Genomic DNA, 20451 nt, shown 5'->3' with positions numbered 1-20451 from the left:
ATAGCGACGATTCTAAAAGTATCTTGCGCTTCGAAAATTGGTGTCTAAATTTATTCCACTTGGTGCAAGTTGCATAAGACACTTAGCTTCAATGCATAACTTTAAATTTGGTTCAACTCTAGGATGTACAAATTGAGTTTGCATTTGGAGAGCAAATATCCTGTTGTCCGACAGAGATTATTTCTTGCTGCACGTCTATATTTCATACATTACATTTTCTGTTTGCATTTGTAGCAGTGTGTATAATCACACATGAGTTATGCTTATCTATATATCTTCACTGTAAAACTAATATTTAATCTAATATAAATTATCGGCTGATGTTCATTATGGGTTGGCAATGCTAATTATTGAAGGATGCACCTTATGGGTTGTGTACTATATTATGCTCGGAGGCGAGAAGATAAGATGGCCAGTGGAGAATTGCAGATTTTCGTCAGGTGGATTGGATTGTTGACACCTCAACATATACACCTACCATCTGCTTTTGACTAAGAGGCATATTAGTAACTTCGTGACATAGATGAAAGGGATTAATTAACACCAAAGTATATATGTAAAACACAGTTCCATCGTCCCATACATGCTATATTACATCGTAGTTTTTTTATTAAATATCAATCAATCCGCCACATATATTTCAAGGTCTTGATGCTCCAAGATTCTGAAATTCCTCGGTCGCCGATTCTTTATCAACACCGATATGGAAATTGTATTACAAAAGTACATTCAAATACAAAAAAAAATCTTACATGGTTATTATTTTGAATTCCCTTATTCGTGACAGTACCCTTTTATTGGTCCTTGAATAATTTTCACTTCATCTTTTTTCCTGAATGTGCAACTTCAATATTTTTCTGGTATTTAAGCAGCGCCACATAAGTGAGTTATTGTAAGCTTTCTCTTAGGTGCCAATTCTTTAAATATGGATTTATCTTTATCGTCATTGCCATCAGAATATACAACACACGTTGCTCTAGTCCTTTTTGTTGTTGTTCACAATTTGCTTATCATCGGTAACATGCTTCTACAAAAACATGACAAAACTTGTGTTAACTACTATAAAATAATGATTATAAATATAATTTGTTATGCAGTAGATACTAAAAACATAGAGCATTATAGTAGAAAAGTCGATCCATGTTCAAAATTTGCTTTTGATCTCTTCCATCTGCCAAGTATAAGACCTACTTTTATCATGTTTCGTTTTACAAAACGTTCATCAACATGCAGTATTGGCGAATCCTTTTGGGAGCCTAGGAAAATGATTCCATATACAGCGAATGTGAATTGATATATCAATCTCTATCCACATAATTTCTGGAATCTTTTTTCTTCTCGTTCATAACATAATTATTTGTATCTATCAAGAATCTTGAGATTACTTATCAATCTTCTTCCTTATGACTCAAGCATGGTGCAAGTTGATGCTCCATTCAGGTCACCAATCTCCTCTAGCTTAAGTTTGTACCTATACATAATACTAACATATATGGGTATGTGTAGAATAGATTACTAACTTATAATGTGATATTATCAAAAGGTACCGTGGACACATGTATAGGAGTTAAGAATGATACAGAATCGCTAGAAAATAATTGGACAGAAGATGCTTCGTAATCCGAATCCAATGCTAAAGTTTGCATGGATTCAAGTATAAATCAGGAAAACAACATAATACCTAAACCTAAACTATTTTATATCGGTGCGACAGTCACAACATGATAAAGAGCCACATCGTTTGCCTCTCTCACTTGACACACGACACTCTCAGTTTTCTTCCATGTCACCAAAAGGGGAATAGTCTTTTTGTTAGTAAGATTGAACATAATCATTCCATATCATTGATGAAAGAAAGGCCTAGTCCAACCTTCTAGCAAGCAAAACAACTACCGCAACCACGACGGGGTATAATTTATGAACCTTAGGAAGTCTATAAGAAAAACTTAAGCAAACATGGAGAAAGTAGGACACACTTGGGTACAAATGGAGAAGAGCTGCATGGAGCACTTGTGTTGTTTACTTAAAGTGCTGGAGCCTTTACCTCAGGAGCTCCCCAAATGCGAATACTGCTCCATTGAATGCTTTGAAAATAACTCACGTATTGGTCTGGACTGGGCTTTTCATTATCTAAGAAGATGCATCGAGCTGCGACATACTTTCCGGTGAAAGATATCTGCAAAAACTGGCTCCATTTGTTCAAAAAGCCAGCAGCCTTGTACTTGCATATTTTCCTGCATCCAGTCTGTTCAAAAAGTAATCAAATTAGCTTCCATAGGTGTGTGATCTCTGGAAAGAACTTCGCTTGTTGCATCGGCGAGGTCGGGTTATGCCACCAGGACAGAAGAGTTGGAATTTGGAACCCTTCTTTTTCATGATGGTAGACGCGTTCGACTTGGATGTGGAGATTGGATCGGAGCCCTCAAACAAAGGGATACACCACATCAGATCTTGGTGGAATTCAACAGTTTAGAACCTACAGGAGGATCAGACCAATGCATCTATGTATGGTACAACCTATAAGTAGCCATCTATGTATTCCTAGTCTGTCAGATGTTCTAGATCAAAGCAGCATATGATTTGTCTTTGAAGAGGAGAGCATGGTTACCTGATATCAGCAAGATTTGTGTCGGAGTGGAGTAGAGGGGCAGGCAAGAAAACACTGCAGCATATCTTGTGGGATCTCCATGTAGGCTAGGGGTAGAACTGGGCATCGATGCACACTGTTCATGTTGACACCTGCTAAGGCACATGAAGTTCCAGGGTCACTATCCATCTAGCGTCGCCATACCACGTATCGATGAGAGTTAAGGTCCTGATATTTTTAAGATTGGTTTTTTCTTTCTTTTCATGGTGAACCCGATCAAGATGAGGAACCAAATTTTGAGGCCTTAAGATGTGATCAACTCGAGTGCTTCAGGTTGGAGAGAGATGATGGAGAGAGAAGGGTTTGGTGGAGAGAAAGATACCGGGACAGAGAGAGGAGGAGGAGGAGGAGGATACGGGGAAGAGAGAAAACGGAGAGATAAGGGATGGTATGTTTCCAAGGATAGAGAGAGAATTAAGGATACAGAGGGCTGATGTATTTGCATAGGATGAGGCAAGAGGATACGTACCTGGTTAGGATTTTATTCTTGTTACAACATAAAGGTTCATGGACCTTTCATTTTTTTGCTAAATAATACAATATACAGATTAAGGATTTTATGAGTAGATCTACACCGTAATAATTTGGTCCCACCAGATTAACGGCTCGTAAATTCTAATTATTATGGAAATTTTTAGGGAGTCACAAATTATTATAGGTATAGATATAGATACACTACAGGAATCAGCTATTTTGCCGTCTGCCACGGCGGACGGCAAAGGCATGAACGGCGGACGGCAAAGGCCTTTGCCGTCAGCCGCGGACGGCAAAAGGCTCTGGCAAACTAGGCTACGGTAAACAGCTACTTTGCCGTCTGCTTCCTAGCGGCTGACGGCAAAGGCCCTTTGCCGTCTGCGGCGGACGGCAAAGAGAGCGGACGGCAATAATTGTGCTGTCAGTCCGTTAAGTGGCTAACGGCAGGCCTTTGCCGTCCGCCGCTGACGGCAAAATTTCTAGTGTCTTTGCCGTCCGCCGTATGATGTCATCTACACGTCACTACATGGCAGGTTCTTTGTCGTCCGCCACTGATGGCAAAGTGCAGGTTCTTTGCTGTCTGCCACTGATGGCAAAGTCTTTGCCGTCTTCCACTGTAGGCAAACTGACCAAATGGGTCAGCTCCCAGGAACACAGCTGGATGCCACGTGTCTTCTTTGCCGTCCGCGGCAGACGGCAAAGAGCCCGTTGCCATCAGTGGCATATGGCAAAGAGCCTGCATATTGGCTCTTTTATCTGTTTTTTATTAAATCCAACAATTTTCATCACAAATATATATGACATATATATATATATATTTCAAAAGGCCATTATAGAGCAAACATATAAGATATCTAACACGTAACTTCATCATCCAACCATATATATTACATGCATAGTTCCATCATACATAACAAGTTCAACATAGAGGCATCCAACCATATATATTACAATAGTTTCATCCAACGATACATGCATAGTTCAACAATACAAAAGAAACAGAGAAAGGGATAAGGAGCACTCCATCTATGCAAGCTTTCGTCAAGTGAATGAAATCTGCAAAATGAAAAATAAGAAAGTTAGAACAAGAAGAGTAGAACAAGAAGAAGACTAGAACAAGAAGAGTAGAACAAGAAGAAGACTAGAACAAGAAGAGTATGTCATTTATGAGCTAACTTACGTGAAATGGATCATATATGAGCTAACTAAGTTGAAATGGGTCGTTTATGAGCTAGCTAAGGTGAAATGGATCATTTATGAGCTAACTTAGTTGAAATGGGTCGTTTATGAGCTAACTAAGGTCAAATGGATCGTTTTTGAGGTAACTAAGGTGAAATGGATCGTTTTTTAGCTAACTTAGGTGAAATGGATCATTTATGAGCTAACTTAGTTGAAATGGATCGTTTTTGAGCTAACTTAGGTGAAATGGATCATTTATGAGCTAATTTAGTTGAAATGGATCTTTTTGAGCTAACTTAGGTGAAATGGATCATTTAAGAGCTAATTTAGGTGAAATGGATCGTTTTTTAGCTAACTTGGTGAAATGGATCGTTTATGAGCTAAATTAGTTGAAATGGATCGTTTATGAGATAACCTAGGTAAGATGGGTCATTTTGGAGTTAACCTAGGTGAAATGGGTCATTTTAAAGCTAACGTAGGTAAAATGGATCATTTAGGAGCTAATCTAGGTAAAATGGGTCATTTTTGAGCTAACTTGGATGAACTGGATCATTTATAAGCTAACCTAGGTAAAATGGGTCATTTTAGAGCTAACTTAGGTAAAATGGATCGTCTATGAGCTAACTAAGCTAATTATGCAATTTTTGACATAAGTAAGCTAAGTACAGATCGTTTTAGAGCTAACTTAGGTAAAATGGATGGTTTTGGAGGTCAGTAAGCTTATTAAGTCATTTTGGAGGAGAAGAAGCTAAGTCTAGGTCATTATGGTAAGCATTGGAGGAAATAAAGCTAAGTCTAGGTCTTTATGCATGTGTTAAGCAAAACACTAGATAAACTTACCAAGATCCAGGAGGTGTAGGAGCGGGGTGGCTCGTGTCGGTAGCTGGAGAAGGATCGTGCGATGCTTGTCTGGAGTTACGCTGCACCAAAGATCATTTCCAATGTCTTGTTAGCATGATGACACTCAAATGTTAAGACTAGCAAGTAATGTCCATTCAAATAAAACTCACCGTGGTCCCAGGAGCAATCACTGGCATCGGCGGAGCGGTCTGACCTGTCTTCTCGCACACAGACTGCACATTTGGTTTTGACGACTCAGTCATACTAGTTAGTAATGAGACAAACACTACATGAATGTTTTGGCTAATCTGCAGAAGAAACTTACCACAAGGAGCTCGTACATGGCCCTTGCCTGCATGTCATTCCGTGCCCTCTCCTCCTCCATCATCTTTGTCGTCCTCTCCTCCAACTCCCGCTGCCTCTCCGCCGCCTCCGCCAGAAGTTTCTCCGTTCTATCTCTCTCACTCTGTATAGCAGCCTGCAACACCACTCACATGACCATTTGTAATCATTGATGGAAGCGCACACAATGTAATGGAGAAAGATAACTGAGTACGTATCACTAACCTTGATGGCGAGTTGCACTGGCCGTTCACGAGGCCTTATCTCAGGAGCGGAGCTCGACTGGCGCGCCTTGATCTCCGGGAGAGTGCTAGGACAACGGATAAGTCCATCTCCAATGGCTATGGAGCCATGGGACCTCCCGCCACCAGATATCATCACCAGCTCTGGATCAATGGGACCCTGGCTCGGGTTAAAGTCCTCCCCTTTCCTCGCCTTCCCCTCATCTCTATATCTCACGAGCTTGTTGTGGGAGGAGATGTTGGTGAAGTTGTTTGCATCATCGAGGTCAGACTGAGAGAAAGCCTTGACTTTCTTGAAAGAGGCAGTGTGGGCCATGGCATACAGGTCGTACACCTCTGGCACCTTATCCGCCTTATTGTAGCATGCCTGAAAGAGAGAAACAATGAAAATTAGTAATTAAAGGGCTCAAGCTAGCATGATGAATGAATTGCATGAATCATGAAGCAAACCACATACCCAGTTGCACCTGAACTGATATAAGTTGGAGCTGCCTTGATGGTGTGGCACACCTTCCATTTGGGCACGTTTGTCCTTGGCCTCGTTGTGGAGGGATAGCCATTGTTTTGAGCACCACTCATCGACCAACACCTCCCAACAATCCATCCAATCCACACACCATCTCGGAGGCGCCTAAGTTAGCAAATAGAAACTTGAGAGCTACGGCTAAGAATTACTAAATGAAGGAACTTAAGTAGAGAAGGCCTTAAGAATTACCTTCATGTACTGCTCCTTACTCAGGAACTTATCGCGGCACGCCGGCTTGGTCTTCTTGATACCACGCAAGGCGTAGTAGTCTCGAACAGCCTGCACCCGAGCCTCGTGCCGTAAGTTCTGGAGTAGGCGCTTGCAGACGTTCTCGATAACATGTGCCACATACTCCTCGTATCCCTCCTCACACCTGTAGAATGTCTGCAATCAAATGAGACAATATTGATTAGTACAATTAATAATTACCTAGTTGAAGATTTTTAAATGTGTAAAGGAGAAATTACCCAGAACTTTCTGATCACCATGTCTGCCCTCGTGTCGCACACGACACCGTCGATAATCTGATCCGGCGGGGCCGGGGTAGCCACGTAGTGCTCCCAGCTCAATCCAAGCTCTGGAAGCCAACCCTCACCAGGCAACATGACAAACCCCGGGAAGTTTTGTCGGCAAAGAACTCCAAGGACGGAGTTGGGCCGGCGGACACTATGATGGTGGTCCCAACCCCTGCAGCATGACAACACCAACACATTAGTTATTTGAAGAAACGTGAATGCAGAAGGTACAAAAATATTAAATGCACTTACGTACCTCTCCCCATCAGGGAAAATCAACCACCTCTGCTCGCGGGTCACCGTCACGGACGGGAGCCATGTAGCACCACGCTGGTAGAGGTTGCCCCCCTCCTCCCCCTCCTCATCAGTCGGCTCCCCGCCATCATCAGCATGGCCACTTGGCTCCCCGCCATGCTCAGGCTGACCCGACCAGGTACCCCATCCAGACGTGTGCTCCTCCGGGGTCTCGTGGGCCCAAGTATCGTGGGCCGAAGGCCCGTCGACCTGAGGCTCGTGGGCCGAAAACTCGTGGACCGGAGGCTCGTGGACCGGAGTCTGTGCAGCCTCCTCCTCAGACGAGTCCACCCTAGCAGTCACGTGCTCGGGTGAAACAGCTGGGGGCGGTGGCGAGGAAGGCGCCGTAAGAGTCACCTTACCTCCTCTCCCGCGACCACGTGCTCCACCTCCTCTCTTCTTCTTACCTCGTCCCCTGCTGGGCACCGCGGTCGACGAAGAAGGGCCCGGCGGTGTCGCCATACTGTCCAGCAACGCTCGGTGGAGAGGTGCATGTGGAATGGAAGACCTCGCACCACGCGCCGACGAAGAAGGGGCCTCGACGCGCTCCCGACCAGCGCCCACCATCTTTCAACACCTGCCATGACAAAGAATAAACAAAATTAGTACAACATAAAAAAAGTACCGACATGAATAATAATATGTATATCACTTAAGTGTATCATCATCAAGTATAACATAAAAAAATTGAATACCTGAGACTACTAATAATCTCGATCAGTATCATCAATAAATGCATAATCATCATCATCACTGTAATCAATGATGGGCTCATAGGGTTCATTGGCATCAACATGTGCAAGGCCACCTTGACGTAATTGGTCAAGCATTGACAGGTCATCCGTAGCAGTAACCTCTTCTTGTTCCGGCTCTTCTTGTTCCTCCTCTGGGGTGATGTCGGATTCATTGTCACTGTCTACTTCAATGTTTTGGGGTGAAGTATAGCGGTTCTTGAAACACTTTTTGGAAAGACGTGTCTCTTGGAAGAATTCTCCTTCATATGTGTCTGGGTTAATGTGAGGTTCATAATCCTCTTTCTTTGGGGGAGAAAGTCTAGCACGTGGCGGCACTTCATAAACGACATCCCAACCTTTCAGATTTGGATTAGTTTGGCAGGCCCACGGTAGATAGAATACTTGGGTCGCCTGTTGAGCCATAATATAGACATCAGGAACATCTAAATGAGTGCTTTGGTTGATTTCAACTAGCCCTATATGTTCATGAGTCCTTCTAGTCTCCTTCGGCTGAAACCAATAACATTTGAAGACTATGACATTCGGTGGGTTTTCACCATAGAACGGAAGTTCATAAATTGCTTTAACTCTCCCATAATACTCGGTACCTCCTTCGCCGATAGCAGATACACAACAATTTGTAGACTTTCGGTCGGCCATAGATAGCTCTTTGCCATAGGTACGAAAGCGATACCCGTTGATGTCGTACTTGTCAAATGAACGGACCTTATAGTCAAAACCATTAGCGACTTGTCTCAATTCGGCGTCCATAGACTCTGAATTAGCCTACAAGTTTAATATGAAAGGATTGTTGCATTATGCAAAAATTAGCGAATGAAATGATATTGTCTAATAGAAATTACCGTTTGTTTGAACCAAGAGATGAAACCGGGATAGCCACCTCCTTGCTTTGCGAGAAGCTCATACTCTTCTACGGAATCCTTTTGGATCTCCGTTCCATACGCGAATATGGCGACGTATCGACTGTATGACATATCCAAGAATAAGAGTAGTTCAAAGGAAATAGAAGTTGCGAAACAATGTACCGAGAACTTACTCGATGTACGGCCGCACTTCTATTAGGTTGTTGAAGATATACAATAAAATGGTCCGCCATTCTTCGTTATCCAAAGATACTGGATGTGAAACACTAGCTGGTGCGAGATTCCCTTTGAATAGGCTGAGGTTGGATCCAACCTTTTTAGGCTCGTTAGCATTGTACCGAGCCTTCGGATTATGCAAATGACAATTTTTGGCTTCATAGTGCGCTGTTACGAAGTTTTCCGCCTCCTCTGTGATGAATGCCTCAGCCATCGATGCTTCAATTCTACGTTTATTTTTACATTTTTCTCGAAGCGTCTTCTGCATCCTCTCAGTTGGGTAGCACCAACAATTTTGCACGGGCCCCCCAATCTTGCCTCGGTCGGGAGATGCAAAATCAAATGCTGCATTGGATTAAAGAAGCCCGGTGGAAAGATCTTCTCTAACTTGCAGATCAACTCCGGCGCCAACTCTTCCATTTCTTCTAGCACGCCAGGTGATAGTTCTTTCGCACAAAGAACACGGAAGAAATAGCTGAGTTCTGCCAGTACTAGCCATTCATCCTCAGGGATGAAGCCACGCAACATCACCGGCATTACCCGCTCAATCCATATGTGCCAATCATGACTCTTGAGACCAAATATCTTCAGTTTATCAAGATTCACTCCCCTCTTTAGATTCGCTGCATACCCATCGGGGAACATCAACTGCTGTTGCACCCACAAGAGAATTTCCCTCATAGCTGGCCTTCCAAGATTGAACCATGCCTTTGGCTTCATCCAGTTATGCTTTCCTTTCGGTTCTTTCATGTTTTGTAACGGCCTATCACATAGCGCCTCTAGATCGACTCTAGCCTTAGTATTATCCTTTGACTTCCCATCTATGCCGAACAATGTACCAAAAAGTGCCTCGGCGATATTCTTCTCAGTGTGCATCACGTCGATGTTGTGTGGGCAAAGGAGGTCTTTGAAGTAAGGCAGATCCCATAAGCATGTTTTGTGAGTCCACGTGTGCTTAGTATTATACCCCTTGAAGTACCCTGGACGTTGTGGATCTGGCTCGAGAGCTTTTAACTGATCCAGGGTCTGTTGGCCTGTCAATGCAGGTGGTGCAGAGTTTTTGACAACTCTACCCCTGATGAAGTTCTTCTTGTCTTTCCTGAACTTATGGCGAGGATCCAGGAACTGTCTATGCATGTCGAAGCAAGAAAACTTGCGACCGGCCTGAAGCCAACGAAACTCAAGATCTCCCTTGCATGTGGGGCACGGGAACCTTCCATGCACACACCAGCCAACGAATAGCGCATACGCCCGCAAGTCATGCGTCGAGTACATGTACCAGACACGCATTATGAAGTTCCGTTTGCTAAAGGTGTCGTATGTCTTGAACCCATTATCCCAGGCTTCTTGCAATTCGTCCTTAAGCGGCTGCATGTACACATTCATATTTTTGCCCGGATAGTTGGGTCCTGGAATTATCAACGTCAGGAAAATGTTCTTTCTTTGCATAATCTGTCCGGGGGGGAGATTGAGTGGAAAGACAAATACGGGCCAACAACTGTATTGGGCTGCCGTCATACCAAACACACTGAACCCATCCGTGCTGATGCCGACTCGAGGATGCCTCGGATCTGCCGCTTTGTCAGCATGTAATTCATCAAAGTTTTTCCACACAACACCATCCGATGTGTGTACCATCATCAGATTCCCATCTGCATCTAGTTCGGTTCTTTTGCCTGTTTTGTGCCATGTCATCTGTCTGGCTGTCTCTTCGACCATGAAAAGACATTGAAGTCTTGGTACGATTGGCATATACCGAAGAACACTAACGGGGATTTTGGCCTGTGTCTTCTCACCCATACCGTTGTCTACCACAATATACCTGGAAGACTTGCAAATGGGACAATAGTTCAAGTCCGCATAGTCAAGCCTAAATAAGGCACATCTTTCTCAAAGGCATGTATCTTCACATAGGGCATCTTCAGTGCACGGAGGATTTTGTCCGACTGGTACAGGTTTGCAGGCATTACATGGCCTTTGGGTAGAAAGCGTCCAAATACTGTCATAATTGTGTCATAGCATTCTCTGCCCAAGTTGAACTGAGCCTTCAGAGCCATTACTTGTGACATGGCATCCAACTGACAAAGCTCAATGTGCTCGTGGAGCGGACATTTCGAAGACTCCAACATTTCATTGAAGGCCTTTGCAGATTCCTCCATCTCCTCGTCCGAATCCCGAGCATCATCATAGCCTTGCACCATGTTTTCCATCCCGGTACCATGCTCGTCGGTGCGACGACGATCCACCTCAACTCGGTCATGTTGGGCAAACTCACCATGAAATGTCCACACCGTATAATCGGGCGTAAAACCACTCTTCTGCAGGTGTTTGCCCATTTCAGCCTCTGTCTTCTTTTCCCAATTGCCGCGCCGGAAACAGGGGCACCAGGTTTTCTTTTGGCCATTTGCAAATGCGGCTTGCACAAACCCCTTAGTTTTTGTGAACCATTCAGCGCTCCATTTGTTCTGACTAGTGTGACCGGTATACATCCAAGAACGGTCACTCATCTTGACTTTCAGAGCTACTGGACACACAACAATTATATATGTAATTCACCATGTATATATTCATCAGTTGATCTACTTTGTCAATTTTATTACGTCCATGCCACCTACACTCTAATAGGTAATGATAGGTCCTAATCCCACCCGTGTATGTGTAGATTGGGTTCATTTTCCCATGCTATGCTCTGGATCCGACGCAAAATTTCGGCAGCACCTCCCCGCTATTCTCCTGATACACGTCTCTGCAATAAACAGAGAGGATGTGTACCGGGAGAACAATAGGGGAGGCACTGACCAAATATATGCGTCAGATCCGGAGCAAAGCATATGGGAAAACAAACCCAATCTACACATATTCGGGCTGTCCATGGATAGCGTTGGACAATTCGAAAGAATCAAGGTTATAAATATGCAAATGCATGCATATTTATAACTATGACGCTTTCGAACGGGAGACACATATTGGTTACGCATACTGATGATTCAAGACACATATATAGCTAGCTATCAAGTTTCATCAGAATAGATCAAATAATTAATGGGGGAGGAGGACTTGTCATTTGTGCTCACCCACGAATGAAGGGGCAGAGCTCGTCAAACGCACGGCGAGGTCGTCGAACACCAAACCTCGCAGCGATGAAACAACTGCACATTTAAAACTACACGATCAACACAATTATACATGATGTTTTTCATAACAAAATCGAAAAATATATGACCTAACTAATAATTCACAAATATATGACCCCGTCGGCCTCTGGAAGGCCAAAGAACACCTTTTCGGGAGGTGTCGGCGGTCGGGGTGTCCTGTCGGTGTCGGGGTGCCGTGTCGGGGTCGGGGTGCTGTTTCGGGGTCGGGGGGTCGGGGTGTCGTGTCGATGTCGGGGTAGTGCCGTGTCGGTGTCGGGGTGTTGTTTCGGCGTCGGGGTGTGGTGTCGGGGTCAGGGTGTCCGGTCAGGCTAGGGGTCGGGGTGTCGGGTCAGACTCTGGGGGTCGGGGTGTCGGGGTCGATCGGGGTCGGGGTGTCGGGGTCGGGGTGTCGGGTCAGGCTCGGGGTCGGGGTGTCGGGGTCGGGGTCGGGGTCGGGGTGTCGGGGTCGGGGTGTCGGGGTCGGGGTGTCGGGGTCGGGGTCTCGGGGTCAGGGTGTCGTGTCGGGGTGCCGCGGGTCGGGGTCTGGGTACCGTGTCGGGTCGGGTTTTTTTCCTTTTCTTCTTCTTCCTCTTCTTCCTTTTCTTCCTTTTTTCCTTCTTCTTCTTCTTCTTCTTCCTCCTCCTTTCCTTTTTCCTCTTCTTCTTCTCCTCCTCTCCTCTTTTTTCTTCTTCTTCTTCCTCTTCTTCTTTTTTCTTCTCCTCCTCCTCTTCTTCTTCTTCTCCTCTCCTCTTTTTCTCTTCTTCTTCTTTCCTAAAACTAAACTAAACCTAAACCTAAAACTAAAAAAACAGAAAAAGGAAAAAACTAAATCTAAACCTAAAACTAAACTAAAACTAAACCTATAAACCTAAAACTAATCCTAAAACTAAAACTAAATCTAAACTAAACATAAACCTAAAACTAAAAAAACAGAAGAAAAAAAGAAAAAAAGGAAGCAGAGACTCACCTGGTGGGTGGAGGAGGGGGGCGGTGCGGCCTGGGGCGGCGGAGGAGGGGGGCGGGGGGGCGCTGGGGCAGCGGGGCGACAGCGGGGTGGTGGGGCGATGGGGCGGGGGGCGCTGGGGAGGCGGCGGGGTGGTGCGACGGGGCCGCGGCGAGTGTGGGAGAAAGAGAGAGAGAGAGAGAGAGAGAGAGAGAGAGGGGGTGTGGGGCGCGGCCGTTAACGTTACATGGGGCCCTCCCTCTTTGCCGTCAGCCACCCTTTGCCGTCCGCCTTCTTGCTCTTTGCCGTCAGCTAGCGGACGGCAAAGAGGGGGGCCGTTAGGTTTTTTTTTGCAGCTCGTCAGTGGGGCCCCTCCCTCTTTGCCGTCCGCTAGCCGACGGCAAAGAATCTTTGCCGTCCGCTAGCAGACGGCAAAGAACTGGCTAATGGCAAAGGCTTTCTTTGCCATCAGCCTGTTCTTTGCCGTCTGCTTTCAGGTAGCTGATGGCAAAGAGCTTCTTTGCCGTCCGCTAGCTGACGGCAAAGAGCTGGCAGATGGCAAAGTAGCTGATTGCAGTAGTGATAGATAGATTAGTCAACATATTATTCAATAGCAATTCAGCTTGATCAACTGTTCTTTCCTTGAAGACACAACTAGCACAACTATCCAGGTAATCTCTGAAAGCATCGGTTAGTCCATTATAAAAGATATCAAGTATTTCATTTTTCTTGAGAGGATGATCAGGCAAAACATTAAGTAATTGGAGAAGCCTCCCCCAAGCTTGTGGGAGACTCTCTTCTTCAATTTGCACAAAATTATATATTTCCCTTAAATCAGCTTGTTTCTTATGAGCGGGGAAATATTTAGCAGAGAAATAGTAAGTCATATCCTGGGGACTACGCACTGATACGTCCATTTTGCATCATGCTTTTATATTGATATTTATTGCATTATGAGTTGTTATTACACATTATGTCACAATACTTATGCCTATTATCTCTTATTTTACAAGGTTCACATGAAGAGGGAGAATGCCAGCAACCGGGATTCTGGGCTAGAAAAGGAGCAAATATTAGAGACCTATTCTGCACAGCTCCAAAAGTCCTGAAACTTCATAGAAGTTATTTCCAGAATATATAAAAAATATTGGGCGAAAGAAGTTCTAGAGGGGGGCCACACCCTGGGCACGAGGGCGGGGGGCGCACCCTACCCCCCTGGGCGCGCCCCCTGCCTCGTGGGCTCCCTGGTGGCCCTCCTATGCCCATCTTATTCTATATGAGGTCTTTCATCCGAGAAAAAAATAATAAGCAAGCTTTGAGGAAGAAACTCTGCCGCAGCAAGGCGGAACCAATCTAGGGCTCCCGCAGAGCTGTTCTTCCGGGGAAACTTCCTTCCGGGAGGGGGGAATCATCACCATCGTCATCACCAATGATCCTCTCATCGGGAGGGGGTCAATCTCCATCAACATCTTCACCAGCATCATCCCATCTCAAACCCTAGTTCATCTCTTGTATCCAATCTTTGTATCCAAACCTCAGATTGGTACTTGTGGGTTGCTAGTAGTGTTGATTTCTCCTTGTAGTTTACGCTAGTTAGTTTACTTCGTGGAATATCATATGTTCTGATCCATTATGCATATTAATACCCCTCTGATTATGAACATGAATATGCTTTGTGAGTATTTACGTTTGTTCCTGAGGACATGGGAGAAGTCTTTCTATAAGTAGTCATGTGAATTTGGTATTCGTTCGATATTTTGATGAGCTGTATGTTGTCATCCCTCTAGTGGTGTCATGTGATCACTGACTACATGAAACTTCACCATTATTTGGGCCTAGAGGGAGGCATTGGGAAGTAATAAGTAGATGATGGGTTGCTAGAGTGACAGAAGCTTAAACCCTAGTTTATGCGTTGCTTTGTAAGGGGCTGATTTGGATCCATATGTTTCATGCTATGCTTAGGTTTACCTTAATACTTTTGTTGTAGTTGCGGATGCTTGCAATGGGGGTTAATCATCAGTGGGATGCTTGTCCAGCAAGGACAGTACACAAGCACTGGTCCACCCACATATCAAATTATGAAAGTATCGAACGCCAAATCATATGAACGTGATGAAAACTAGCTTGACGATAATTCCCATGTGTCCTCGGAAGTGCTTTCCTTCATATAAGAGTTTGTGCAGGCTTGTCCTTTGCTACAAAAAGGATTGGGCCATCTTGCTGCACCTTATTTACTTTTATTACTTGCTACTCGTTACAAGTTACCTTATCACAAAACTATTTGTTACCGGTAATTTGAGTGCTTGCAGAGAATACCTTACTGAAAACTGCTTATCATTTCCTTCTGCTCCTCGTTGGGTTCGACACTCTTACTTATCGAAAAGCTAAGATAGATCCCCTACACTTGTGGGTCATCAGGACTCTTTTCTGGCACCATTGCCGGGGAGTGAAGCGCCTTTGGTAAGGAAAATTTTATATAGTGTCCTGAAATTTACTGTCACTTGTTACTATGGAACATAATCCTTTGAGGGGCTTGTTCGGGGTATCTTCACCCAGACCAGTGGAGCAAAGAGTTGCTCCTCAACCTTGTCAGGACCCCGACTCGATGTCACATCGATCTAGCCGGTAACACCTCATATCACTTTGCGGCCTCACGCACGGTATCCCCACGGGTGTCGCCTTACCTTTGCCCGGGACCGTTTGCGCCTTTTGGCTCACGTATATGATAGTGTCGCTAGCATCCATATGATAAAGAGCCCGGGCTGACATGACTAGTCGTAAACCCAAAGGGGCACAGGCTTACAGGGACAGGCATCCATGACCCAGCTTCGAACGTGTCGGTCATCAGCAAGTGGGTCCGGGCTGTAGCACTGGGCTAGCAGGACTCCGGTAAACCGGGCTGTAGCGGGCTAACAGGACTCCGGTACTCAAAGCGTGACATTTCCCTGAAGGGACAGACACAGGAACGAAGAAGGACACATGCCGGCCAGCCTAAGTGTTCCGGAGCAGTAGCAAGCTACCATGGCTCGGTGGAAACACTAGGAGACATTTCCCCGTAAGAGAGGCTACTAAAGATAAACAACTAGATGGTCAGATCCCACACATACCAAGCATTTCAATAACATACACACAATATGCTCGATATGTGCAAATACAACATGGCATCACAACATGACTCTATGACTCAAGTAATCTATTCAATAGGCTCCGAGGAGCGAGATATTACAAACATGGGTCTCATGACCCAACATTCAGAGCATACAAATCAAGCACAAGCGGAAGCTATCATGTCTGAGTACAGACATCTATAAATGAAAAAGGCTGAGAAGCCTGACTATCTACCAAATCCTGCCGAGGCACAAGATCGTAGCTGAGGTAACAAGCTAAACGTCGAAGACCACGTGGAACTACTAGTGAGACTGAAGTCTCTCTGCAAAAACATAAAATAGGCAAACGTGAGTACAAATGTACCCAGCAAGACTTACATCAGAACTAACTACATATGCATCATTATCAACAAAGGGGTGGTGGAGTTTGACTGCAGCAAGCCAGCTTTGACTCAGTGGCTATCCTGAACTACGACTGCAATGTAACTCTTTTGAGGTGGCGCACACGAGTCCACATATTCACCATATCAATACACCACTATGGATCCTCTTCCGTCTCCCTACGAGAACGCCATCCATAGCACTCACGCTTATCTTGCGTATTTTAGAGTATCCACTTTCACTTGTCTATGAACTGTACAAGGGGTCCAAGTTTCCATATCCGAGGAATCCGGCTATTCGAATAGATGATGTTAACCCTGCAGGGGTGTACTTCTTCACACACGCTCTCGCCACTTACCGCCCTATACACGTCATGTACCTCGGCAACCTTCAAGCGGAAGCCGGGCGAGGGAGTCGGCCATGACCTGACTAACCGAACAAGTCTCTAGTCCAGGTTTATCGCCTATTCGGGTTCCATCCGCAAGGAGATCCGGCCGGGGTGTCGCTTACGGCCCCAAACGATGTGTGCAGGGTTCCCAAGCCCACCAATCGGGTGCCACTTGGTACACCGGGCCACTGTGCCTAGTCTGTCCCAAGCCCACCTGTACCGGGTGCCACTTGGTAGACTACTAACACTACCTACAAACACCAGAAACTAGTTGCAACTCCTGGACAGAGATCATGTTGATTAATAAGTCGAGAGGGGCACTTAAGCATTCCAATGTGTGGTAGTAGCTGGTCATGGATCACAAACACAGAACTCAGTTCCTAAGGACGGCTGCAATGAGACAACCCACCATGTACTCCTACATGGCCTCTCACCGCTACCTTTACCAAATCGTGTTCACACACTTAGTTCACCCATAGTAGGACATGTTCACACGCCTCTGATTCATCCCCGATGAATCAGACCTGACTCAACTCTAAGCAATAGCAGGCATGACAAACAAACATAAATGAGTAGGCACATCAGGGCTCAAACAACTCCTACTCATGCTAGTGGGTTTCATCTATTTACTGTGGCAATGACAGGTCATGCAAAGGATAAAGGGGTTCAGCTACCGCAGCAAGTAACAGATGAATCGGTGTTGTCCTAATGCAGTAAAAGAGAGCAGGAGCGAGAGAGTAGGATTGTATCGGAATGAACAAGGGGGTTTTGCTTGCCTGGCACTTCTGAAGATAACATTGGGTCTTCATCAGTGTCAACGATCACATCATCGGTATCACGTCTATCGAGAGGGAACAAATACCGGCAACACAGAAGGGAACACAATCAATGCAATGCACAATATGATGCATGATCATGACATGGCAAAATGAATGTGTTTTGAGCTAATGCAACTAGCAACAGATTAAATGAAGTTGGTTTGAATATAACATTCAAATTCAAACTCCATATGTGACTATTCAAATGCCATTCACTTCATTTGCCCTAAACAGTAGTGATAAGTTGTTCTAACATGCATGAAAATGGTACAGATGGATTCCTTGAATTTTTATGATAATTTTACATATATAAATTATTTAATTTGGAGTTACGGTTGAATTTCTATGATTTTTAGAAGTTTTAGGCATTTTCTGGAATTTCAGAATTAAATTAAATCCAGAAAATGAGTTATGACATCAGCACTGCGTCATGCTTGCGTCAGCAAGTCAACAGGGGTCGGTCAGGGTCAAACCTGACGTGTGGGGTCCACACGTCAGTGTCTCAGTCAACTAACCAGGTTAGTTAGCCCTAACTAACTTAGTTAGCCGGGCGGGGCCCGCATGTCAGTGGCCTACCTAATTAACTAAGTTAGTTAACACTAACTAACTTAGCACTAACTAAGCAGGCGCCTGGGCCCACACGTCAGGGGGTCAAACCCCGGGTCAAACCCGCCGGAGTTGACCCGCGGCTTGTCGCCGGCGACGCCAGCAACGGCGGAGGGCGTCGGAAACGCTGCTCCGGCCATGGTTTGATGCGCGGGTGGGTGCTACGAGTAGCTGGCGATGTGGCGCATCCAACGGTGGCGGTGTTTGGTGCTGGGGTGGCCGGAGTTAACGGCGGCGAGCTCTTTTGCGGCCGCCGGAGCTCGGGTTTGGGCGGAGCGAGGATACGGGGCGCTAGGGGGCTGGCTGAGGGGCTATGCGGACTCCTGGGGAAGCTAGGAGCACGCTAGGCTCGTCGGACTGGCTGCAACAGCACGTCAGTGCCACGTCCGGCGTCCATGGCGGACGGCGGCGCTCGGTACGGTGGCTAGCATGGCTACTGCACGGGAAACCAACGGGGAGAGAGGGGAAACGTAGGAGAGCTCACGGAGGGCTAGCGGAGGAGACGACGAAGTCGGGGAAGCTCTGGACGCGCCGAATCGGTGGAGTCGATCTCCGGGCACCGGAGGTGAAGACGATGATGCTCCGGTCGATTTCGGCTTCCTCTGATCGCGTGCGTCGGTGGGTAGCTCCACGGGGTCAGGGCGGAGCTCGGGTACGCAGAGAGGGGGCGAGGGAGTGGCTGTGGTTGCGGTGGTTGCGAACGGCGGCGGCGGAGGCGTTCGGGTGTGCGAGAGGGAGAGGCGAAGGAGAGACGAAGGGGTCGAGTGAGGGGGTCCAGGGGTTCGAGGCGGCGCCGAGGAGAAAGCCCGAGGCGTCGCGGTGGCGAGGGACGCAGGCAGGCAGGGAGGTGGCGTGTCGCCACGGCGCGCGCGTGCGCTGTCTCCCTCCTCTGCCTACTGGCAGAGGTAGAGGACGACTGGCACCAGGCCAGTGGGATGGGCTGTCCACTGGGCCAGCCAGGTAAGGCCCAGGTAAGACTCTGTTCTTTTTATTTTTATTTCTGTTCTGTTTTGTTTTCTTTTTTTTTCTTTGCCACTGTTTTCAAATTTAAACAAATTCAAAACAGTGCCAAATATCCTCTGAATAATTTATGTTGCTAGATGGACTTTTCCAAAAAGCTCATAAAATATTTCAGGGGTATTTGAAATTATATTCTAATTATATGAATATAATTCATATTCAAATAGCTAAAGATTTAAATTCAAAGTCCCAAAAATAAATCCTTAAAAATGTTCAATATTTTGGTTGGGACCAGAACCCTTACCAAAAATTATCAAACATTTAAGAAGAGCCTTTTGGAGCAATGAATGAGATTTCTAGGGTTTTTCCCCCTCTTTTATTTAGGGTTTTGAGGCTTCCAATATTCCTCAATTCAAGTTTCAAAAATATAGACATGATGCACACATGAAGTTAACCTAGAGCAATGCCTGAAGCTAGGGATGTGACAAACCTACTGAACCTACTGAAAATGTTTACTTTGAAATTCCTTCGGGTATGATAGAGAAACTGCTAGCTAATCCTTTTGTAGGAGATGGAACATTGCATCCTGATTTGCACTTAATCTATGTGGATGAAGTTTGTGGATTATTTAAGCCTGCAGGTATGCCCGGGGATGTTATCAAGAAGAAGGTCTTCCCTTTATCTTTGAAGGGAGAGGCATTTACATGGTATAGGCTATGTGATGCTATGGGATCATGGGACTACAAGCGATTGAAATTGGAATTTCATCAGAAGTTTTATCCTATGCATCTTGTTCATCGTGATCGTAATTATATTTATAATTTTTGGCCTCGCGAAGGAGAAAGCATCCCTCAAGCTTGGGGGAGGCTTAAGTCAATGTTATATTCATGCCCCAATCATGAGCTCTCAAGAGAAATGATTATTCAAAAAAATTATGCTCGGCTTTCTCTCAGTAATCGCTCCATGCTCGATACTTCTTGTACTAGATCTTTTATGATGAAGACTATTGAACTCAAATGGGATTTATTGGAAATAATTAAATGCAACTCTAAAGATTGGGACCTCCACGAAGGTAAGGGGTCAGGTATAACACCTAAGCTTGATTGTGTTAAATCTTTTATGAATATTGATACTTTTTGTGAATTTAGCACTAAATACGGACTTGACTCTGAGATAGTAGCTTCTTTTTGTGAATCCTTTGCTACTCATGTTGATCTCCCT

At 45.4% G+C, this 20451-nt stretch overlaps 1 pseudogene; it reads right to left on the bottom strand.

Annotated features, from left to right (window-relative positions):
• LOC123129409 (probable E3 ubiquitin-protein ligase RHC2A) overlaps positions 1-20451 on the bottom strand; it is a 160498-nt pseudogene that overhangs the window by 1820 nt on the left and 138227 nt on the right.

This window comes from Triticum aestivum, chromosome 6A, assembly GCF_018294505.1.
Source record: "Triticum aestivum cultivar Chinese Spring chromosome 6A, IWGSC CS RefSeq v2.1, whole genome shotgun sequence".
Taxonomy (NCBI): domain Eukaryota; kingdom Viridiplantae; phylum Streptophyta; class Magnoliopsida; order Poales; family Poaceae; genus Triticum; species Triticum aestivum.
The sequence above is the reverse complement of the archived record's forward strand: the minus strand, read 5'-3'. Positions and strand labels throughout refer to the sequence as shown.